Source organism: Oreochromis niloticus, linkage group LG5 (assembly GCF_001858045.2).
Source record: "Oreochromis niloticus isolate F11D_XX linkage group LG5, O_niloticus_UMD_NMBU, whole genome shotgun sequence".
Lineage (NCBI taxonomy): Eukaryota > Metazoa > Chordata > Actinopteri > Cichliformes > Cichlidae > Oreochromis > Oreochromis niloticus.
The window spans coordinates 35,948,069-35,965,145 of NC_031970.2; positions in this window are offsets into that span (position 1 = coordinate 35,948,069).

The following is a 17,077-nucleotide window of genomic DNA, read 5'->3' on the forward strand; positions in this document are numbered from 1 at the left end:
TAGTGTTAATAGTGGTTAAAGCTGTAAAAAGTGTGATTGAAGTTAATACTTGTAGTGACTTACATCTACATCCTCTTTCAATTCTAAGGTTTTATGTATCATAAAAAAAATATGTGAAAAATTAAGTACACTCTCACTTTTCACCACAGGAGTTAAGAGGGTACGTAGTAGCCAGGTGCTAATCAAATGCACCTGATCAACTGGTAAATGGACTGGTTCTTATATAGCGCTTTTCTACTCTGTCTGAGCACTCAAAGCGCTTATACAACTAATTCATTCACCCAATCACATCTTCTAAGCTAAGTGCTAATTATCTAACATTCATACACATTCACACTCCGATGGACGCATCGGAGAGCAACATGGGGTTAGTATCTTGCCCAAGGATATTTGGTACGCAGACTGAAGCAGTCTGGGATCAAACCACCGACCTTGTGGTTAGTGGCTGATCTGCTCTGCCAAATGAGCTACAGCCACCCCACAGTAAAAATACATGTTTTGGCAGTTTGCTAGTCTGAAGCATTCAGGTGTGTTGACAGATTTCGGTGGATGCCATCAGAAGTCTGGAAAAGAATAAGAATGAGTGATTATGCCTTCAGATCAGCTAGCTTAGTCTTCGCTAACATACACATGATAAATCGACAGCAAATTGCTGTAGATTTGGGCTTAAAAGACTATAAAATAATACCAGAAGTGTAGGACGCCTCCCTCCCTGACATGTTGAATGGGTTCTGCTGTAGGTTTGAAGCAATGAAGGAAGAAAAAAAGAAAAAAAATATTCTACCTTATGGTGAGCAGGTGCTGAGATTGTATACAGCTGAGTGGAAGAGAACACTAAGAAAGGCCAACCTGCATGAAGCTGCAGAACCTGGTATTGAAAGACCTCATTCACTTCCTCATTCCTTCCTTGTTCATTCAGTGGGCCGGTTTCAGTTATTGTGCAAATGTCCTTTGAAAAGATAAACCCCCGTGTAGACATAGAACAGAATAAAAACCTGGCTAGACATAAAACAGGCACTATTCAATAATACAGAGATTTCAGACCTTCCAACCTCACATACAATTCACTATTAACCTTTTCCCTTGTCACGTCTCGCTCTCAGAAGGAACAGTGGATATATTGGGGAAAGAATGTTGAATATGGAGCTGCCAACTAGAAAGAAAAGATGAAGGTAACAGAAGATTTATGTAGTAAAAATTGACATGCAGTTGGTGAGACAAAACAGCATGCTAAGACTAAGCTTAGATGGAGACAGAAGATCCACTGTATTGACCTCTAAAGGAAGGAGCCAAAACATATGCCTTGATATATATACCTTGGCAGACAACCTGAACAGGAACAAGTAGTAAATCGAGGGAGCAGTGTACTCAAAATTAATAAACTGCCAAAAGTATTCACCCACCCGTCCAAATAATGTAATTCAGGAGTTCCAATCACTCCCATGGCCACAGGTATATAACATCAAACACCTAGACATGCAGACTGCTTAGACAAGAAGACTACAGACAAACATTTGTAAAAGAATAGGTCGCTCTCAGGAGCTCAGAGATATGATACAGCTCTGTGCTACAAAGGAAGCTGTGAAATTTCCTTGCTAATAAATATTCCACTGTCAGCCGTTAGGCATTATAACAAAGTGGAAGGGATGGGGAATGACAGCAATTCAGCTATAGAATGGCAGGCAACTTAATATCACAGAGTAAGGTCAGTGGACGTTGAGGCAGGTCGTTAACTTTCTGCAGAGTCAGTCACTACAGACCTCCAAATTTCATGTAGCTTTCAAATTAGCACACAAACAGTATGTAGAGAGCTTCATGGGATTTGTGTCCATGGCCAACCAGCTGTATTCAAGCCTTACATCACAAAGTGCAGTGTAAAGAGTTGGAATGTATTGGTCTAAAGCACACCACCACTGGAAACTAGAGCAGTGGTGTTGTGTTCTCTGGCATGGTTAATCACGCTTCTCTTTCTGGAAATCCAAAGGATCAGTCTGGGTTTGGCAGTTGCCAGGAGAACGGTACGTGTCTCACTTCACTGTGCCAAATGTAGTTGGTTGTTTTTCAGTGGTTGTGCTCACCGCCCCAGTTCCAGTGGAAGGAACTCCTAACGCTTTAGCATATCAAGACATTTTGGACAACTTCATGCTCCCAACTTTGTGGGAACAGTTTGGGGATTGCCCCTTCTTCTTCCAACATGACTGTGCACCAGTGCACAAAACAAAGTGTATAAATGGATGAGTTAATTTGGTCTGGAAGAACTTGACTGGCCTGCACAGAGTCGTGACTTAAACTTGACAGAATACCTTTGGGATGAATTAGAGCAGAGACTGTGAGCCAGGCCTTCTCATGCAACATCAGTGTCTCACAAATGCACTTCTGGAAGACTGGTCAAAAATTCTTGTCAACACACTCCTAAACCTTGCAGAAAGCCTTCCCAAAAGAATTGAGAACTATTTGGGTGGACGAGCAAATACTTTGGACATGTGTTTACAATTAGTAAAACTTGAGCTGATAGATCTCATTGTCAACCAAGTAAAATGAAAAATATGAAATAACAAATCTGTTAAGATAGAATAACTATAATAAATATTACTATAAATGTACCACTTTCAGTTTCCTTTCTGAACACACCTGTAATGTACAGATTATAAATCGTACTAAGTTGCAAAGTGAGGATTGGTGACAAAACCAGGGTTTTTAACCAATAAAATATTTAACTTCATTGCTTGTGACTGTTGTTCATTTCGTTGCTTTTTGGAGCTGATAGTAGACTACTTTTAGAGCACTATTGTAGAAGAACAGTGCTGTGAACGAGAAGAAGCTGGAGGATGACACAGGTAAGATCTAGATTAATGAGAAGGATCAAGCAGCATTTTCATTAACTGCAGGTGACATCAATCATCTCATTTTAGCCAAGCTTAACCGCAGCACAGGAGAACATCTTGATGCAACACTTTATTTTGATAAATGATGTTTATGAGTGAAGGAAAAAATTTAATTTAGACTTAATTGTTTGCACGTGAATCAGGGCTGAAACAACAAATTTGTAAACAGTGGCTTTGTGTTAACTGAGATCTGCATTTTCTGTTAAAAAAAAAAGCACTCTCATTTATCATTAGTAATCACCTTGGCCAACATGAGAGAACAATTTTGTCGTGGTCCGAGCGATAATTTGCCACAGTTCCTCTCACTGGATTCACACCACCCCACTCCATGCTCTGTTTCCCTGGAAGGACGTCTTCACCATACATACATTCCTGCCCGAATGGGGAAAGAAAAATAGAGAGAGGAGAAGGAAAGAGAAAAAAAGACACTGAATACTTGCTTGATCACCTGCTGAAAAAAACCAAAAACCCAACACAGTAGGGAAACCACAGCAAAAACCAACATAACCATAAGTGACAGTAAAAATAATTCATCTTAAATGTTACTAAGCAGAATACAGGACTAACAATGCATGATATGTTTAGAGGCAGCAGCCAATCAAGAAAGTGTGTGTCTGTGAGTACCTGTTTGTTGTACACCTGTGTGAACACTTGTGTGTGCACCTGTGTGTGTGTGTGAGCGTGCTTGCAGTCAGCTATGCCAGAGGAGGCTGAGGCCCAGGCCCAGAGACCTGAGACCCAAGGGCCCTCCACACTCTGGAAGGGGCCCGACCTAACATGGAGATACACAGTACTGAACGCAGTACACGCACTCACACTCCCCATACATACTCTATACTCCCAGGTTCAGGAACCAGCACCCCCAGAGGAGCAATCCGCCCCCAGACCCAGTCCCCTTTACTCTGGGGCGGAGACAAGCAAACTACTCCCGGTCCTGCAGCAGCACAGAAACGCACCAGTCAAGACCCCTGCCAGACGACCAGCTCCTCCTCTTGGCCCCCTGCCCCAGATAGCGAACAGAGTGTTGTGTGAAGACCCCATACGTCACTCCGCCCACTCATATGTGGTGCTGATGTGTGCTATTCTAAAGTGCATTTAAAACAGTTATCTGCCAGATAACAGCTTGTGTCAGTACGGCCCCTTCCGAGAACCCTCAATGTCTACATGTATTTAAAATTGAGAAGTGGGCACCGGCACCAGAGGTGAGGCTGAATAAACAGAAACCTGCCCCTAGGGAACCCCCGAAAATCATACCCATACCCACCCCTACATCAACTACAGTAACGAAGGCGGGACAAAACCACGACCTCATGAGAATACATTTTTAGAATATCAACAAATTTTCCTTCGAATACGTATTCCAATTCCTTTACAGTTCGGGACGTTAATCATGTTATTGTTCCGTAGTATGTCAGGGTTGTTCCAAATGGGTGTGTGTTTGCTTGAGATGAATGAAGACTCAGTCATGTTTAGAAAATCCCACCATGCTGCCAGAGAGGAGCTGATGTTGATGCTTTTGAAGCATACATGCTGTTTGGTGTTTGAGCTAATGAATGGTAGGTGCCATATCTCTATATTACTGTAAAGTACTGTGCTACCATTGCCACAGTAATGGTCCTGTGCTACAAAGGACCATTAACTTGGTTCTTTGTAGCACAGGGGTTTGTCTTTCCAAAGGAATTTAAAAATATATGATTCCAGAGATCTAAACCAGTATAGTGATGGTTTACAACACCATCAGTTTCATGAAAGCGACACCTCCCATGAGTGATATGGGGAGAGAGTTCAATGTAGCTAGATTGTCTTCTACTTCCTTTAAAAGTGAGATGTGGTTTAATTCAGTTAACTCTACAAACGAAGGGAGACATTAACGCCTAAATATTTAATATTTCCAGATTGCAGTGGGGTAGAAGAAGAATTGTGGAATTAATCAATTAATCGGAACAACTGTAGATTTTAATTAGTGTATCGAATAATCTGAAACTCTTAGAAAAGGAGTTTATTATGTAATTATCTCAGAGAGAGTGGTGTGTGAGTGTTAGCTTCATTTTTGTACAATGGGAAGAAGTTCAGCTAGATCATCATCTTTTCTACAGTCATTGCCTGCTACCAACAACACTCACACAAAATTTGCCCACTGCACTCGAGTTATTGACGATTGTCACGATCATGGTTATAATCCCTATTACCCAAAACCTAACCCCCTAACCCTAACAGTGGGGTAGTGTGCAGGGCCGTGCAGAGATGTTTGAAGGGGCAGGTGCTCAAAGTAAAAAGGGGCACATAGAACCAGGCTGAATAACAACAACCCACATTGTGGTGTTCAGTTAACAACCTCCAACTGAACACCACGAAAACTAAAGAACTCATCTTGGACTTCAGGAAGGGCAGAGCAGACCCGGCCCCACTTTACATTCACGGGAACCGTGTGGAGAGGGTACACTCCATGAGGTTTCTGGGCGTGCAGATCTCTGATGATCTCTCCTGGACTGCAAATACCATGGCGGTGGTAAAAAAGGCCCAGCAGCGTCTCCACTTTCTGAGAGTGCTCAGGAGGAACAACCTGGAGGAGAGGCTGCTGGTGACATTCTACAGAGCCACCATAGAGAGCATCCTAACGTACGGCATAACAACATGGTATGCAGGGTGCTCAGCTGCAGACAGGAAAGCACTGCAGAGGGTCATCAACACAGCCCAGAAGATCACTGGCTGCTCTCTGCCCAGCCTGGAGGTCATTGCAGACTCTCGGTACCTCAGCAGAGCTGGCAATATCATCAAGGACCATTCTCACCCCAGCAATCAACTGTTTGAACTATTACCGTCAGGCCGACGGTACAGGTCACATAAAACCAGGACAAACAGATTCAGGGATAGCTTCTTTCCCAGAGCTATCACCGTAGTAAATAAGCACAAAAACAATTGAACCTGCTTAGCCATACCATACTGTCACTGTCATTATATTAATGCTGCTATCCTGTATATATCATACTTACTTTTGGAAGTACTTACGTTTGTTTTATTGTACCTTTTATATTTTACATTTATATTTATTATTGTATTTTGCACCAAGGGAGTGGCACTCCAAATTCATTGTACCCTGTACAATGACAATAAAGGCTATTCTATTCTATTCTATTCTATTCATCAAGAATCTAATATGGAATTGCATCATGATGTGTCATCAGCTGGGAAAAATGCAAGGCAAACATGGCCTTATTATTTATTCCTAGTGCTATAATGATAAAGTAATAAGAATTTTAAAAAGTAATAAATATAAATTAATGTATTTATGATGATTCACTTTGTTTGACTATCCACTCTGTGCAGGCAGAAAGCTTATTAAATGTTTAAACTGTAGATACAATAATTTTGCTGCTGTAAAATCAGCATTTTGTCATATTTGAAATATAAATCCAATTTGTTTCCTAATGTATTTTCTTTAAAATACATTGTGTTTTTTAAAAAATATTGCAATTATAATAATCCGTAATTATGTGTATATGCATATTAGATAGTTTTTCAGTGAAATAAAAACCCTCCAGAAAGGCAGCGAAAAGCCATGTAACTTGCTTTAAAACTAAACATGTTCCCTAAAATGGTGGACAGAGCTACAGACCTATGACAGCCTTACCCAGTTAGCTAATGCGCAGCACTACTTGTGCAGTTAGTAAAAGGACAGGTAATGTTTTGTCGTGCTGTTGCGCACATAGTGTGCTTATTTGTTTCAATTCATCAGTTGCCACAAGACAAGTTAGCCTAAAGTAATAACCTAATACTCCTGTGTGCACTATGGTGTATAGCACACGGAATTCTGCAACAAAAAAGTTCTTAGAAAACACTCGACGAGTAAGGAAACTCAGAGGCTATAAAGAAGGGCAAGAGCGGAGAAAACTCGTTACCAGTCTGAGCACTGAAGGAGCAGGATCTCTCTGGCCATTTACAACAAAAGCATTTGAGTTATTTTCTTAGGTGTGTCTTGACCTGACCTTTCAAAGGTCAAAATGTTGTCAATGGGCACACTAACAATTAGCTTTTTAGATACTTTCATAAAGCCTAATACTCTTCACTGATGACAATCAGGACATTGATAATACAGGAAATGGATCCTGTCGGGATTTTGAAACAATTTAGCACATTTTATTAAGTATGTGTTACTTGTGATGGCTTGTGTGGCTGTGTCCTGGGGGTCAAACCACAAGAGCCACATGCATTGAAATAAAAAATTCTGTGCTTAAATAATGAATAACAATAATAATGAATTGTAGAATAAACTATGCATTTGTAAATTCATTTACGAATTCATTTTTCATTATTTTATTTATTCAAACATTACAAAAGTAATTTATTGTTTAATTATTCCATTTTAAATACAAAGACTATTTTTACATCCGGACATGAAACAGATTTTCATAATCTTTTTTAAAACAATTTAAGAAAGAGAAATAAGTAAATGATTTTACTTATTAACACAAGTTAATCTGAAGTTCATCAGATTTGAATCCACCAGGTGTAAGTGCAGCCACTCAGCCTCTACTCATCGTGGTCATAGAAGCAGGTGCAGATGTGTCACAAGTTAATCTAGTAGTAGGCTTTGGCACTTGGCCACAGGTGGCAGCAGTGGACTGACCTCATTTGAGACCGCTCCAGCTGCCAGCTGCTATGTGATAGTCAGTGAATCTGCTACAAATTGAAGATCATATGTAAGATTTGGAAATTAAATCATGAATCCTCCTGACTTAGATTTAAAAAAAAGATTGTTGTGTTTGGCTTTGTTCAAACAAACGTTAGATTTGTTTAACGTTACACAGAAGTCCATTTGGCTCAACACCACTGAACGAAAGCAGCAAAATGACAGAGCTAACATTAACAGTGCAGTGAATCCTGCTTGTGCCATGATTTTCAGGACAGGATATTCACTGACTTTCAGCTTGTTATGTTTATGGATATAATACTGACTTTAATTATCCATAAAAGCGTCACATTCTCTGTAAGATTAAGGTCGACTACTGAACTGCATATATTTTAAAGTAAAGGCTTTAAAACCAAAAGAAGCTGAACCGTATTAAGTACTAACATCACTAATGTCAGATAACTTTGCCGACATGTGGCCAACAGTAATGTAGCCATCACCATTTTTTGTCAGGGTAGGTGTGGAAAAAGGCGATGGGTGCCCAGGTGTGGCCTCCTCCTTCTCCTCCTAGCAGTGCTCGTGGCCGTGAAGTGAAAACACACGTAGTGACTCCTTCCAAAACAGTAATCCAAGCAGCTACAGTGATTTCTCTCTGTTTCTCTCTGTGCTTCACACAATGATCCAGCGCTGACTAAAGCTTGATCGCCCCGTTAAGAAGGCAGTCCCGAAGATGGCGGATAATTGGCTACAGCTGGTCGGCTCCGATCAACAACAGGTGCGGCCGGCCTCAGCGCGGGAGCACTCTCGGGAACACTCGTCACTTCTCAGAGGTAAACAATCCCTTTATGTGAGAGAGAGAGAGAGAGAGAGAGAGAGAGAGAGGGAGCAATACACACACACACACAATAACACACGAGCAAGCAGCCCGGCGAGGGCTGTCGGACCATGACATTTTTTCCGTCTGTATCTTGAAGTCCCACAGGATCTTAGCTCGGCTATTCTCCACCACCCTTGGGGGCGTCTCCCATTTTGACCTCGGGAAACAGATGTTTCTGAATACTATGCCAGCCACCACGGCCTTCGGTTAGCTATTCTTGGTGACTCTCATCGAATAGCAGCTGGTTCATCTGTGCTGCCAGACGCTCGTGGAGTGCAGTCAGCCCTGACATGAACCATGTCAGGGCCTGGTGCTGTCCAATTCTTCATACTGGAGACCCTTTCTTGGATGTCTGCCACTGTGATGGTTACTGAGCCCTGTTCAGGAAGGTTGCTGTGGTCGCTTAGATCCACTAGCCACTGAGCATTGGTTGCGTCCTTCTCCAGAACAGAGCCACCAAGATGAGCTGATTCTCCTGTCTTCTGTCTCTCTGGTGCACCTCTTCAAGCGGCTGGCCAAGGCTTGGCAGTTTCCAAGGCCTCAGGAATGGACAGCTTGTTGGCACCTTCTTCATCGCACCTTTCTCCAGCTTCAATAGTTGGCTAACCTCCCTCCGTGCTACTTTGATCTTGGCCTCTGGTCTTGTAGCCAAGTATTTCACTGATCACTGCTGCGGTGGTGTAGATCACCTGATTAGTGTCGTGCTAGGTATCGTCCGCTTCTTAGCAGGGCAAAGCTATGAGCACAAACAACAGTGTAGAAAAATCCAGGCCTGTGTCTGTCCAAATGAGATAGCTAATCCAATAATTATTCCATGAGCTAATCAGGAGCAAACAGGAAAGGAAAATGGATTTTCAAATGAGGAGTGGAATTGCCTTTTTGAATGTAAAAAAAAATCATTGATTTTTTGAAAATCTGTTTTTGAAATGTGATTTTTATTGAGAGTTTAATTTTGTTTTTTCAATCTTCAATTCGAAGTATTTATTGATGGATTAAAAATTCATTTTTGAAAAAAAATAGATGGAAAAATTGTGTTTTTATTTTATTTACAATGAAATTATTAAATAATAAATTAGTAATGTTTGAAGAAATGAAATACTGTAAAAAATGAATTCGTAAATGAATTTACAAATACATAATTTATTCATACATTTCATTATTTAAGCACAGAATTCTTTATTTCGATGCTTGTGGCTTTTGTGGTCCCCCATAGTGAATGAGATCATTGTGCACTATCCTTTACTTACCTAATCCCTCCAAAATTTAAAAATGTAAAAATCTGAATTCAGAATTGCCAAAAACAGTAAATATGATAAACAACCTAAGTGGTACATGATAAAAAACAATTTTTTAAAAACCTTAATTGGGATTCATGATAAAAGCAAAGTTAAACCACAATGTTAAAATCTCTGTTTGAAAAGGAATAACAAAGAACACAAGCATGGACAAGGAAAAGATACAGGTATCACACACATTACAAATACATACAAAAAAATTAATTAGCAGACGTGAGAACAGGGCTCATGATGAGATGGTGAGAAGCCAAGGGTGGACTACTGTCCGCAAAGGCAAGAAGGCTCATCGCTAATAAACCAAACCAAAACTCTTAATTCGCTTATCCTAAATCAAACTCAAAATTTTGAGAGAGGGTGTCACATTTCACATTTTGCAGTTCACCAGAGGTTCTTTTCAAATCTTGGAATGTGAAGAGGATGTATGACCGTTTTAGCATTCAGTTAGATTATGTGGCTGAATGTGCTGGAGCTCATAATATCTAATCATAACATCTCAAAATATGAAAAAAACAACCAAAGTGTGTAATGACTTTGCATTATTCCCAGGAGGGAAGTACCTGAGACAGGCCACAAGATGGTGACAGAAGAAAAGGATCGAGTGCAATAAGAAATACCCATGTGATTAATTCATAGCACTGTTTTTAGGTGGTACAATACAACTTTTTCTCATTCTGTATGTTTTCTCATTTTGCATTACTGAACAATTGTTTCCTATAAACTACTACGACTACACAAATGAAGACAGAAGCTGAAACATAAATGCATGCATCTGGCTTCTCCTATTATGAAGGGCATGAATAATAATAATGAGAAAAAGATAGACCTTTATTATGTTACTAAATGCTCGTTTAAAACTATAAATTCATGTTTATTGTCTTCATGTTTTCATAGTTTTCCTGTTGAAGAATTATAGGGATTATTTTACATAACCATCATCTTTATCATTGTATTAATTATCATTTCATCCAAGCATTTATTGAAGTTGCTGGCATTATGTTATAATTGGTATTACAGAGGTTATCATAATCAAATATTAACATGTTTATTACAGGTGCAGTTATAACCACTTTAAATCTTTTCATATTTTGAGAGCTTATAAGCTCTCAAAATATGAAAAGCTTATATGCTTATATGCTGAGTATATTGCTACAGTAAAATAGTAGCTGAGCAAAGGCCTGAATGTATTCAGCTTCTTGTTGCATTTGAGTTTGCCTAGCAACAGGTGACGCAAAGAGGAGGACAAGTCCATGGGGACCTCAAAGGCCTGAGATCATCACCATATTTGAAAGAGGATGCCAGAAAGGGGAACTTCTGTGTCTGCATTTATTTCTTAAAATTGCTCATTGTCTGTAAAATATGCAAATTATGTGCTTGTAAACGCATGAGGGGGCGTCATAATACCCTGATGATATAAAAACAATCTGAAGTGTATTTTTGGGTGGGGATTTACAACTGATGTTTTACAGTTTACGTCTCCCCACGCTGCGTGTATTCATTAAAATCAATTGTTTGATCGACCTCTTCTGGACCATCATTGTTTTACTCTCGTCCTCAATTTCGGACCCGTAACATTGTTTAACAACATTCAACATTAAACGTTTGAGAAAAGAGGAAAATAGTGATAACCTTGTGACGCAACAACAGCATGACAATGGTAAGCACAGTTGAAGGCCTGCTGCTGTTTAGTAAAGTTAACTTTTAAGCCTATGACAAAACTGGTGATACCAGCTAATTTGAATATGCTAGCTAAAGGGATTTTCCCTGGCCATTCCCAGGAAGAACTGCAGTTTTTTTAACCACATGAGATCTGCCAAGATTATTATCACAGAGGTGAAAGCAAACAGTAGCATAAGTCCTAGCTCTGGGGCTTTTTACCTGAATCTATAAAAAATAAAAATAACTTTGACTTTGAACATATAGGTTTGGCTCCCTGGTTTTCATGTTGTTTGAAGTACACTTAAAACAATAAAGACAATACATTGATGAGCTTATATTCATATCTACTTCTAACTTTTACATATATTTTTATGGCCTGTTTAACAGAAAGTTAAATAGACCAAACTGAAGTCCTGCCTCTTTGTGAAACAGGGCAGCTGCATGATCTAGTCTGACTATTTAGCTAGATTATGTAAATATATATATTTAACTGTAATTACATATAGTTAATAGCTAATAATCAACATCAGGGGATATCTGGGGCATGGTTTTGTGTAACTGTTGCTATCTCTGTGGTAACAAGCTGCTGCCATCAGATTAAATTCTAATTAATTATATTTTCCATCTCAAACCTAGCCCTATTTCCCTATCAGCATATCTTGTATGACTTATAAGTATCTCTTTTTCGTTTTTTAATATTTAGTTATTGTTATATTTTATTCAGTTATAAATATAATAAAAATGTAATTTCTTGTCATTATTATTATATGTCATTATTTTTATTATTAGCAGTAGTAGTGGTTAGGGCTGCCACAAACGATTATTTTGATAGTCGACTAGTCACCGATTATTTTTGCGATTAGTCGACTAATCAGATCATGCATCCATTGGACGTAAAATGTACACCTGAAAATATGTTAAACGTTTATTTTGTGACACAGAAAGAATAATAATTGTAATATTAAAACTAACTAGCTGCCGCCATTGTTGACAACTGCGCTGGGCCGCGCTATGAATTCTGGAACACAGTTTCTTCTTCTTCGGGGTTTAACGGCAGCTGGCATCCTTGTACATGCAGTGCTGCCATCTTCTGTTTCAGTCCGTTATTACACTCTTAAATACTACTACTTATTCCTGCGTCTTTTGGGATCTTACAAAGCTTCAAACGACGCGTCGACTATTAAATTAGTCGTCGACGATTTTAATAGTCGACGTAATCGTGACTAGTCGACTAATCGTGGCAGCCCTAGTAGTGGTACAGTTCCAGTGGTTCAAGACCACTTGAAAAATGGCAAAAAATCATATTGTTAATGGTTGGATCTTAACAAGGTTCCAAGTCGAGCTTCAACTGCAAAAAGTAGAATTGGAAGTGAGACAAAACATTTTTTTGAAAACAACACTTGGACTGAAACAGGCTGTTTTACAGCTGCTCAAAAGTTTAGGACCACATTCCTTTAAACCTTAAAATAAAACAGTTTCCTGTAAACTTCAGCGAGACTTAGTTTAATTTTACATAACAAGTCATCGCTGTATTAGTATTGGCTGTTATTCACTGATAACTTTTAACTTTCCCTGCAACAAAAACCAAATGACTGGTTTTGTTGTATTTTGTTGTGCACACAGTGAATCCACATTCACAGCACTTAACATTTTATCATGTTACAGCTTTATTCAAAAAATTGATTAAATTCATTTTTTACCTACAAAGGAAGTCTTACATCTCATCTCTCTTGCAATGTTTTATATTTTTGCAAGAGTTCAGTATTAACATTGACTTCCCAGTTTATGTACAGTCTCCTTATTGTACTTACATGTATTACTTTGCTTTTATACTCGATGATACATTTGTGAGAATTGTTGGAGGGATGCAATATTTTTTTCATTAAGACATCAAGAGTTAAAAGTATACACCGCTTAATAGCATTGTAACTCTTATGTGTTACTCAAACTGTGTATTATCTGTTTACAAATAAGACATAGTTGTCTGCTTCTCTTAGTATTGTTAAACAGGAACATTTATTTTAATAACTATTGGACTCTAAAGCAATGCATAGTATTAGTGTTTTTTTAAAAGATATACATGAATGGCAATCTGGCTACGGAATAAGGTCTACCAGCTTCTTTCAGGTTTCACAGGTAAAAATACTGCTTCCAAAGAATGTCTTTGTTGTAATCTTTTCTCCCTCGGGTAGTGAGAACCAGGGAGAAGAAAGATGACACCCATTTCTAAAATAGTGGGCCAAAATATAAACTTGTTCCCAATGAAAATACAACAATAGTGTTTTACCAACAATTGGCTATTGCTTTACAATAGTTTCCAGTGCTGGGAATATGTTATGTAATACGGAAACCAAGCAGAAAATAGTGTGTGTGAGTGAGTGAGACAGAGACTTTGCCTAAGGGGCTGCATTCCTTAGCATTCTCATTATTTATGCAATGTAGCTGTTAAGACAGTTTCTTCGTGTTCACATTTAAATTTGGAGTTGAATGTGCATTTAGTATATAACATGCATTCAGACTATTCGGCACCTTTTAGAGTAATTTTGCTTGTCAGTAAGATGCCTAAGTTGCTATTTTCACTGAGTGGTAAACTGGGCTGGTGTTTCTATTGTTCAAATCCAGTAAACTGACACTTCACTCTGGCTTTTCACAATAGATTCCATTGTGAAGGTGACTGGTTTTGTTGCTTTGAGGGAGATATACAACGTTTTCGTGAGATAATGATGTAATGAAAAGTCTTTCATATATTTAGAAAGGATTTCTTTTGTCTAAGCAGGTTATTGGCATATGTTGAACTTCAATGTTTTTAATTAAGTTTTTACAAAGTTTATTTACATTTTTAATGAAACTGAAAATTACCATCAGCATGTAAGGACTACAGTCCTTTAGACTATAATTCTCACGGCAGACCGAGTGGAGAGAGTGAGATGGACCCAGGAGCAGACACAGGCGAGGAGGCAGAACTTAACTTTAAACAGAAGGCGAGCCTTTATTGTGGCTGATACAAAGGCAGACAAAACAGCAGGGACAGACACTAACCTTAACTAAAACCTAAACTGGAGCAAACTAGAAGTGACTATGATGAGTGACTAAGACAACAGTGAGCAGGACTCTGTGCGGGTGCATGAAAACTATGACTACATGACAAGAACAAACATGACCATGACCTTGCACAGAATCCCCAAACTATACTACCTGACTTGACATGAGGGATGCAACACAGACGACACCACACTGAAGAGAGAAACACGGGGCTTAAATACACTGAGGGATAACGAGGGGAATGATGCACAGCAGGAAAACACAGCTGGGAGTAATTGACAAGATGAGACAGGGGAAGCAAAACTGAATACACTGACATAAGACAGGGACCTTCAAAGTAAAACAGGAAACAATTCACAAAGACGCAGACTTGACACAGAACTAAACCTACACTAAATACGAGGGCACAAGACACAAAACCTAAGAACAAAACCCTAAACCAGAATAAACTGGAACAATTATCGGCCCAGCACCAGCCCCACAAGCACTGACAGCAGCCCATTCGTTCATTTTCATTTTCTGACACTGGATTACCCAATCAAATCTTGCCACCGGACCCTCCCCTCAAGCAGCTTGTAGAACAGTGATGTTGATGAAGTGGCGAAAGGAGGGGCTGAGGAGGGGCCGCAGCCTCAAGAAGAAAGCAACGAAAAGGTGAAAATAACAAGGGAATAAATTAGATGGATGTAATTAGCAAGGGAGAGTGATGGAAAGCTATGCAATACTCTTTACAGTAAGCTGAAGGAATATATTTGTCTCTCTGTCCATATAATCCTTTTCTCAGGCTTTGTTGTGGCTGCTTTGCTATCTGTTATCTGTTATAAGTACACCATGTAACTGAACTGCTTTTTTCTGTAAGAGTGTCACACACATCTTGTAAGAAGTGTATAAATGCAACAGGATTGCCCAGGTGAGCACTTCAATAGACTGTCCACCCTGCGACAACTGCAGCAGGGGTGGACATTAGGCATGAGATTGCACTGAAAGGACAGGAGGGATGATGTCTACCAAGATAGGTGGGACGCAAGATTAGATGGGAGAAAATCGGAGCAGAAAGGAGATGAGAGTGAATCGGAAGCTAAAGCGTTGTGTTTGCAAAATGTAGAGATTTCTCCTTTCTTAAACTGTACAGCCCAGACAACAAAAACAGTGCACTTAATGGGGCAAAAGCAAAACTGAAAACCTTTTGAAGTGATGCTAAAACCAGGGCAGAGGGAAACACGCTTGATGAAATCCCAGAAATCCTCACTAAATAAGGGCGTCCTTCCCTGCTGGCTCAGTGTGCCTTCAGTTTTGAATAAATCCCCAACAGTGTCCCCAGCAAAGCACCCCCACACCATCACACCTCCTCCTGTATGGTGGGAACCATGCATGTAGAGACCATCCGTTCACCTTTTCTGCACTGCATCTTGACACAGTGGGTGGAACCAAAGATCTCAGATCTGGACTCATCAGACCACAGCACAGATTTCCACTGGTCTAATGTCCATCCTTGTGTTTCTTGGCCCAAACAAATCTCTTCTGCTTGTTGCTTTTCCTTAGTTGTGGTGTCTTAGCAGCTATTTGACCATAAAGGCCTGATTCACACAGTCTCCTCTGAACATGTAGAGATGTGTCTGCTACTGGAGCTCTGTGTGGCATCTGTCTGGGCTCTGATCTGAGCTGCTGCTAACTTGTGATTTCTGAGGCTGGTGACTCGGATGAATTTATCCTCAGCAGCAGAGGGGACTCCTGGTCTTTCCTGGGGCGTCCTCATGTGAGACAGTTTCCTTGTAGTGTTTGATGGGTTTTGAGACTGCACTTGGGGACTCATTCAAAGTTTTAGCAATTTTTCTGACTGATTGACCTTCAGTTCTTAAAGGAATAACAGACTGTCGTTTCTCTTAGCTGATTGGTTCTTGCCATAATATTCAATTCAATTTTATTTATACGGCACCAAAACACAACACCAGTAGCCTCAATGTGATTAATATTGTAAGGTAGACCCTACAATAATACATACAGAGAAAAACTCAACAGTCATATGACCCCCTATGAGCAAGCACTTTGGCGACAGTGGATGTCAAACTTATTTTAAATCACAGGCCACACACTGCCCAACTTACTTGGACCAAACCAGTGATACTTAGTTTACTTAAAACATTATGTCTTAGCCTTTCTGCATTATAGAAATAAGAAATGCTGCATTGTTAAATGAAACATAGATGTGTCAGCATGACTCTTTGGGCTTAACTTTTACTTCCTAAGACCCAAACTCTTTCATGGCATGCATTTTTAATTTCTCTTTGCTATTTGGACTGATTGGGACCTCATGAATGTAAAAGCAAAGAATTACCTGATTTTTTTTTACCTGATATTTCTTTCCGAGAAAAATGATATTCAAATCCACATTCATTTTAAGCTTCGATAGAACAGAGGCAGTACAATGTCCTCGTAAGTGGAAATCAGGCCCTTGCAGAGCAAAATTTGTATTGTGGTCTAGACAACCTAAAATGTGATGTCCACATATGTAGACGCCAGGTCCTAGGAGGTTAAAGAAACAAAGGTGCAAAATTAAAGAAATCTATCATTAAATCATATCATTATTTTAATAGGTTGTGAGTAGCAATAACAATTCTCCCCCCCACAGTAGCAGCATCCATGCCTGGATGCCACCTGGTAAAGCCTGGAGACTAGGGCTACGTCCACACTA